The 9,142-nt window shown below is 38.3% G+C and overlaps 1 pseudogene; it reads left to right on the plus strand.

Moving 5' to 3' along the window:
• The first annotated feature begins 647 nt into the window (after nt 1-647).
• LOC108408803 (olfactory receptor 7A10-like) lies at nt 648-1,548 on the plus strand (annotated as a pseudogene).
• The last annotated feature ends 7,594 nt before the right edge of the window (nt 1,549-9,142 follow it).

Genomic DNA, 9,142 nt, shown 5'->3' on the forward strand with positions numbered 1-9,142 from the left:
TCTGCCTTGCCATCCCCCTCGGCATGCTGGCCCATGCTGAGCCCTGATTTCCTAAAACCACTACCTTCCCCAGGGCACTTGCACCCTGTCCATTCCCTCTGCCAGGAACACAATCACCAGATAATGTGTGTCTCCTGCTCATTCTTCTTTGAGGTATCTGTTAACCTGTTACCTTGTTGCAGGTTTTTCCCAAACCCCCAATACAAAAATAAAACACCTTTTCACTATTCTTTATACATGCTTTCCTTTCTTCATAGCCCCTGCACCCTCTGAGAGGGGCACTATTATTTGTACCTGATCACTCCTCCTCCAGCACTAGATCCAGGGAAGTTTGTTTTTCAGCATTCTCTACTCTGGACATTTCCTGAAATGTGGTCTGTATTCATTATCTGTTCCTCACATAAATGAAAGATGCTCTCAATAAAACAGTAGCTCACATTATGTTTGAAGAACAGGTGAACAGTGAAAAAGGAATTCCTATAACAGAGGAGCTAGGGAGGCCCAAAGCAGGCCATACATGCATCAAATATAGAAATGAATTTCTTTGATATAAAATAAAAGATAGCACTTATTCTAGGTTACCAATATTCCCTTATGGGAAAATTAGTCATTTCTTTTCTCTACTTTCTGGTAGTCACCTTCAACACATGGATCCTGGGAATGATACAAGAATTTCAGGATTTCTTCTATTTGGGCTTTTCCTCTCCATGTACCTGATCACTGGTTTGGGAACCTGCTCCTCATCCTGGCTGTCAGCTCAGATTCACCCCTGCACACACCCATGTACTTCTTCCTCTCCACGCTGTCCTTTGTGGACATATGCTTCACCTCCACCACCATAAACCCAAAGATGCTACTGAGCATCCAGACACAGAGCCAAGTCAAAACCTATAAAGGTGCATCAGCCAGATGTACTTCATCCTACTCTTTGTAGGGATGGATGATTTCCTCCTCACTGTGATGGCCTATGACAGGTATGTGGCCATCTGCTACCCCCTGCACTGCACAGCCATCATGAATCCCCAGCTCTGTAGACTGCTGGTCGTGGTGTCCTGGATTATGAGTGTCCTGAATTCCTTGTTACACAGCTTAATGGTGTTGGGTCTGTCCATCTGTTCCAACATGAAATCCCCCCACTTTTTCTGTGAACTTAATCAAATGGTCCAACTTGCCTGTTCTGACACTTTCTTTAATAACCTGATAATGTATTTTGCAGCTACACTGCTGGCTGGTGGTCCCCTCACTGGGATCCTTTACTCATATTCTAAGATAGTTTTGCCCATACATGGAATCTCACCAGCTCAGGGCAAGTGTAAAGCATTTCCTACCTGTGCACCTCACCTCTCTGCTGTCTCCTTATTTTATTGTATGGGCTGAGGGGTGTACCTCAGCTCTGCTGTTACCCCCAGCTTGCGCTCAGGTGCAGCAGCCTCAGTGATGTACACCGTGGTCACACCCATGCTGAACCCCTTCATCTACAGTCTGAGGAACAAATATATAAAGGGTGCTCTGAAAAGATTCTATGTGAATGAAACTAAGGACCAATAGCCCTCTGGACTGAACAAGGGCCCATGATTGCAGAGGCAGACTCAGAGTTTGAAATTGTGATTATTTGACCAGACAAATGGATATAGCATTGTTCTTTCTGTTTATTTTCTGGAATTTCCATTTCTTTGCCCTCATTACTCTATCCAATTTACATAACTGATAGTAGCTTTCTGCTCTCTCTGTTATCCAACAGATTTTTCCTTTGTTGTTTTCTTACTTTCCTAAATTTATTTCCAATTATAGACCTGAATTATTTGGTAATTTCCATTTATCTAATGAGACAATAAAGATATTTTAAATAAATATTTTCTCAAATGACTTATATCATACCAAGTAATGTTTCTTTTGTTTTTCTAAAAGGATTTTCATGCATTGTGTTGCCACAATGGGAAAAAAATTACATGATAAACAAGGCAGTTTATATAATTTTATCATAGAGGAAAATCTGAAACCACTGTTTTCACTTATATTCATGACATTCTTTTCCATATCACTATTGTAACTCCTTTTCCTGAAAATCTAGACTTTTAGCACACTAACATGCTTTATCCGTGGTCATTGTGGTTATTTTCTTCAGTAGAAACTGTTCTTTTTCAGCCTGTTCACAGCACCTATCATAGTCACTGCCAAAAATTATCATATTTGTTGCCTACTGGAGTCTACATGGATACACAAATTCAATGAAAAGGTTGATTTTATGGCTTTAAAGTAAGAGAACATTTAAAATATGCTGAAGTAAAATTTAAAGATATACTTTTAATTGCTACACAAAATATTTCTTTTCCAAGCTGTATATCTACTCATTCATGTATGGAATGGTGGTGTCTGTGGTAAAAGGATATACTCCCTGGGTGAAGGATCACTTGCATGTGTGTGCTTTTTCATTGACATCTTCTTGTTTATGTCTTAAAACTTCTGATGATGCCTATAAATATGATTCCTTCTTCTAAGTGAAATCCACACCCATTCTAAATTTGTCTTAACCACTAAAGGGACAGTGATTGAATGAACAATATCAGCATCATGAATTTTAATCTCCATTTTTCTCAGGAATCCCCTTAATATTTACAGTTAAATAATGACTCATGTAAAAGCCTTGGTTCACATGTCTAGCCATGTGACTCAGGTCACCATTTTTCTACACAACATACTTGTCCTTCCACCTTTCCTAGGTACCTGCAAAGACCATCCAGATAATCATTTTTAATAGTTACCTGAAATAAACTTGAAGTACAAAGTATTTAAGAATGTTCAAATATCAGGGGGTAAAATCCAAAATAAGGAGAGCAGATTATTAAGCTTTCCTTCAGTTCTGTTTGCTAAGATTACTGAGTCAGTCAGGTATTGCTGCATTACAAGTCATCTTATCAAACTGTTTTACAGAATACCTTCATTATAGAAATGGACCATATGAAAGGAAGCTGTTCTGACCTCTACAGGGCTCCTCAAGTGCCTGCAGTCAAATGTCTGTTTCTACATTGGGTTTCTAAAGTCATCCTATGATGAGGTGTATTTCTGTCTGAGCTGATATATGTCAGTTATTGTTGTATATTGTTAAGAACCAATATATGGTCCACTTATATATGTCAGTTAATCCATTTTAGAGAAAATAAATGAGTTTCTTAAATATGACTTGTCTTACTCCACTGCTTCTATGTCCTGTTGAAATGTTTGAAACATTTCTTTCTTTTCAGTTAGAAGAGAATCCCCCAGACTCATTCATGTCTCAGCTGCCTGTGATCTAGACCTTTGAGCCACATAGGTTCAGAGTTTTCTCCTTTTAACTAATTTGTGAAAGTGTAATGACAGAATAAACAGTACATTTTTAAATGTACAATTTGATGAATTAAAGGAGCCACACAAAAAACTGAGTGTACATACTGCATTTTTCATTTTTATGTAATTTGAGTAAGGGCATAATAAGTCTTAGCTACGTTGTTGTGGATTATAAGAAATTCAATCACTCTGAAACCCTGTTTCGATATATCTAAAGGTAATATAGGTAATAAACTTATCCCCACATGGATGTTGCGAAGTATAAATGAAATGTGTGGAAATACTTTGATGAATTCCCCCCTCAAGAGAATGTTCGAGTAACAGGTATGCATATGTATATGTGTGTGCATTTGTGCACATTTGTCTTTCAAAGAAGCACAGTCATACATACATATGAACTCAGTGACTCATTTTTAATTCTGTTATTATTTTGAAAGAAACCTTGAGAGAATGTTGGCAAAGAAAGAAATTTAAAGAAGGAAGGTTTGAATTAACATGAAAAAAAGTGTAGAAATTTTGATTGAAACTTTTTTTTTGAGAGGGCATCTCTCATATTTATTGATCAAATGGTTGTTAACAACAATAAAATTCAGTATAGGAAGGTCAATGCTCAATGTACAATCATTAATCCATCTCAAGCCTAATTCTCGTCAGTCTCCAATCTTCTAAAGCATAATGAACAAGTTCTTCAATGGTGAACGAATTCTAACATAGTGAATAAATTCTTACATGGTGAACAATACAAGGGCATTCATTACAGAAACTTTCGGTTTTGATCACGCATTATGACCTATAAACAAACACTCAGGTCAAATATGAATATTCGTTTGATATTTGTACCTGATTTATATGTTGATCCCACATTTCTCCCTTTATTTTTATTATTATTTTTATTTTTAATAAAATGCTGAAGTGGTAGGTAGATGCAAGATAAAGGTAGAAAACATAGTTTAGTGCTGTAAGAGGGCAAATGTAGATGATCAGATGATCAGGTGTGTGCCTATGGACTAAGTATTAATCCAAGCTAGACAAGGGCAGCAAAACATCCACGGATGCAGAAGATTTCTCTCAAAGCAGGGGGTGGGGTGAGGTTCTGAGCCTCACCTCTGTTGATCCACAAATTCTCACCTGGTGGCCCCCCTGCGACTGTGCTTGTCTAAGGTTGTTCCTCCCTTGACGAATCTTACCTGCCTCTGGCTAACCAGTCATCTTCCGGGGCCATACAGGGAAATGTAAAGTTGGTAAGTGAGAGAGAAGCCATATTGTTTGAAAAGGTTAGCTTTTTACTTCTTTGCAGATTTATGCCCTGTGGCTTCTATGCCCAGCACTTGTCTCGAGGTATCTTTACCACCTGGAGGAATTATTATACTTGGTAAATTCTATATGAGGCACGAATTCTATTTAAGGGTGGTAATTAGGAAGGAAGAAGAAAAGCTATAGAGGTAGCATATGGAAGAAAACATGGGAGGATTGATTATTTCTTTGACATATCTTCTTGTAGAGTACCTTAAGCATGTATAGGTTTTAAACTACTAACTAATTTGCACACACATATTAACATAATAGGAATACGGTGACATAAACAAAGCAAATCTATAATTACCATCCATCTCCAGTGAAGCCAAGAAAACCAGTTAGGCACCCTAGGCCTTTGTGAAAATTTGTCTATGATATGATGGATATTGTCCAACTGTACTTGAACAGTCTGAGAGAAATCAGACAAATTAAAGCAGCCCATTTCTGGGATCTGTTCACATCCCACATGTTCTATTAACCGTAGATAGTCTATAGTCATAAGATTTTGGAGTGCTACAACTTGCACCCCTCCCAACTCCTGGTTGAGTTCCAACAGTACAGATCCGGTCAAATTCGTTGTCTCACTGTATGCACATGCCAGCCTAGACATCTCCCTCCTCATTCCTATGGCAAGTCCAGGAGACGGTGGGGTGGATGCAGTCACAACCACAGCATTGTCCAGATCCCTGTGGGGGCTTTTTGATGATCATCCCCTGGCACAAGTCCTTCAGAGAGTGCTGATGCCAGAAGCTCCTCCTCATATCATATCTTAGTTCATTTTCTGGATATCCAAGCTAGGCCTTGATCTTCTGCATAGAAACAAACAGACCCTTTGCCCACACTTTGACATGCCCTCCATACCAATGTGCAGAACTCATTGGAGGTCAGCACACAGTAACTGCTTCTCTTTTTTTTTTTTTAAGAGAAAGGAATATTATCAGAAAAGAGTACCTCCATAGCTAATCATCTGACAACCTTTAAGTGATCAACATTAAGGATATTTAAAGCATGCGTTGATCTTTGATTTACCAATAGTTTTATCCTATCAAGGAGTAATCCCCCTTTTCTTTCTTTCTTTCTTTCTTTTTCTTTTTTTTTAAATTTTTAATCTACACTTACATGAAGAATACTATGTTTACTATACTCTCCCCTATATCAGGTCCCCCCTAACAACCACATTATGGTTACTGTCCATCAGCTTAGCAAAATGTTGTAGAGTCCCTACTTGTCCTCTCTGTGTTGTGCAGCCCACCCTCCCCTTTCTCCCTCCCCCCCATGCATGCTAATCTTAATACCTCCCTTCTTCTTCCCCCCCTTATCCCTCCCTGCCCACCCATCCTCCCCAGTTCCTTTCCCTTTGGTACCTGTTAGTCCATTTTTAGGTTCTATAATTCCGCTGCTGTTTTGTCCCTTCAGTTTTTCCTTTGTTCTTATACTCCTCAGATGAGTGAAATCATTTGGTATTTCTCTTTCTCCACTTGGCTTATTTCACTGAGCATAATACTCTCCAGCTCCATCCATGTTGCTGCAAATGCTTGGATTTTTCCACTTCTTATGGCTGAGTAGTATTCCATTGTGTATATGTACCACATCTTCTTTATCCATTCATCTACCAATGGACATTTAGGTTTCTTCCAAATCTTGGCTATTGTAAATAGTGCTGCAATAAACATAGGGGTGCATCTGTCTTTCTCAAACTTGATTGCTGCATTCTTAGGGTCAATTCCTAGGAGGAGAATTCCTGGGTCAAATGGTAGGTCTGTTTTGAGCATTTTGATGAACCTCCATACTGCTTTCCACAATGGTTGAACTAATTTACATTCCCACCAGCAGTGTAGGAGGGTTCCCCTTTCTCCACAGCCTCGCCAACATTTGTTGTTGTTTGTCTTTTGGATGGCAGCTATCCTTACTGGTGTGAGGTGATACCTCACTGTAGTTTTAATTTGCATTTCTCTGATAATTAGCGATGTGGAGCATCTTTTCATGTGTCTCTTGGCCATCTGTATTTCTTTTTTAGAGAACTGTCTGTTCAGTTCCTCGGACCATTTTTTAATTGGGTTATTTGTTTTTTGTTTGTTGAGGCGTGTGAGCTCTTTATATATTCTGGACGTCAAGCCTTTATCGAATCTGTCATTTTCAAATATATTCTCCCATACTGTAGGGTTCATTTTTGTTCTATTGATGGTGTCTTTTGCTGTACAGAAGCTTTTCAGCTAAATGTAGTCCCACTTGCTCATTTTTGCTGTTATTTTCCTTGCCCGGGAGATATGTTCAAGAAGAGGTCACTCATGTTAATGTTTAAGAGGTTTTTGCCTTTATTTTTTTCCAAGAGTTTAATGGTTTCATGACTTACATTCAGGTCTTTGATCCATTTTGAGTTTACCTTTGTATATGGGGTTAGACAATGGTGCAGTTTCATTCTCCTACATGTAGCTGTCCAGTTTTGCCAGCACCATCTGTTGAAGAGACTGTCATTTTGCCATTGTATGTCCATGGCTCCTTTATCAAATATTAATTGACCATATATGTTTGGGTTAATTTCTGGAGTCTCTAATCTGTTCCACTGGTCTGTGGCTCTGTTCTTGTGCCAGTACCAAACTGTCTTGATTACTATGGCTTTGTAGTAGAGCTTGAAGTTGGGGAGTGAGATCCCCCCTACTTTATTCTTCTTTTTCAGGATTGCATTGGCTATTCGGGGTCTTTGGTGTTTCCATATGAATTTTTGAATTATTTCTTCCCATTCATTGAAGAATGTTGCTGGTAATTTGAGAGGGATTGCATCACATCTGTATATTGTTTTGGGCAGGATGGCCATTTTGACGATATTAATTCTTCCTAGCCATGTGCATGGGATGAGTTTCCATTTATTGGAGTCCCCTTTATTTTCTCTTAAGAGTGACTTGTTGTTTTCAGAGTATAAGTCTTTCACTTCTTTGGTTAGGTTTATTCCTAGGTATTTTATTCTTTTTGATGCAATGGTGAATGGAATTGTTTTCCTGATTTCTCTTTCTATTGGTTCATTGTTAGTGTATAGGAAAGCTACAGATTTCTGTGTGCTAATTTTGTATCCTGCAACTTTGCTGTATTCCGATATCAGTTCTAGTAGTTTTGGAGTGGAGTCTTTAGGGTTTTTTATGTACAGTATCATATCATCTGCAAATAGTGACAGTTTAACTTGTTATTTACCAATCTGGATTCCTTGTATTTCTTTGTTTTGTCTGATTGCCGTGGCTAGGACCTCCAGTACTATGTTAAATAACAGTGGGGAGAGTGGGCATCCCTGTCTGGTTCCCGATCTCAGAGGAAATGCTTTCAGCTTCTCGCTGTTCAGTATAATGCTGGATGTGGGTTTATCATATATAGCCTTTATTATGTTGAGGTACTTGCCCTCTATTCCCATTTTGCTGAGAGTTTTTATCATGAATTGATGTTGAATTTTGTCAAATGCTTTTTCAGCATCTATGGAGATGATCATGTGGTTTTTGTCTTTCTTTTTGTTGATGTGGTGGATGATGTTGATGGATTTTCGAATGTTGTACCATGCTTGCATCCCTGGGATGAATCCCACTTGGTCATGGTGTATGATCCTTTTGATATACTGTTGAATTCTGTTTGCTGATATTTTATTGAGTATTTTTGCATCTACATTCATCAGGGATATTGGTCTGTAATTTTCTTTTTTGTTGGGGTCTTTGCCTGGTTTTGGTATTAGGCTGATGTTGGCTTCATAGAATGAGTTTGGGAGTATTCCCTCTTCTTCTATTTTTTGGAACACTTTAAGGAGAATGGGTATTATGTCTTCTCTGTGTGTCTGATAAAATTCCGAGGTAAATCCTTCCGGCCCCGGGGTTTTGTTCTTGGGTAGTTTTTTGATTACCGTTTCAATTTCTTTGCTCGTAATTGGTTTGTTTAACTTTTGTTTTCTTCCTTGGTCAGTCTTGGGAGGTTGTATTTTTCTAGGAAGTTGTCCATTTCTTCTAGGTTTTCCAGCTTGTTGGCATATAGGTTTTCATAGTAGTCTTTAATAATTCTTTGTATTTCTGTGGAGTCTGTCGTGATTTTTCCATTCTCATTTCTGATTATGTTGATTTGTGTTGATTCTCTTTTTCTCTTAATAAGTTGGGCTAGAGGCTTATCTATTTTGTTTATATTCTCAAAGAACCAGCTCTTGCTTTCGTTGATTTTTGCTATTGTTTTATTCTTCTCAATTGTATTTATTTCTTCTCTGATCTTTATTATGTCCCTCCTTCTGCTGACTTTAGGCCTCATTTGTTCTTCTATATCCAGTTTTGATAATTGTGATGTTAGACCATTCATTTGGGATTGTTCTTCCTTCTTCAAGTGTGCCTGGATTGCTGTATACTTTCCTCTTAAGATTGCTTTCGCTGTGTCCCACAGAAGTTGGGGCTTAGTGCTGTTGTTGTCATTTGTTTCTATATAGTCCTTGATCTCTATTTTGATTTGTTCATTGATCCATTGATTATTTAGTAGCATGTTGTTAAGCCTCCATGTGTTTGTGAGC

The sequence above is a fragment of the Manis javanica genome, chromosome 1 (assembly GCF_040802235.1).
Source record: "Manis javanica isolate MJ-LG chromosome 1, MJ_LKY, whole genome shotgun sequence".
NCBI classification, from domain to species: domain Eukaryota; kingdom Metazoa; phylum Chordata; class Mammalia; order Pholidota; family Manidae; genus Manis; species Manis javanica.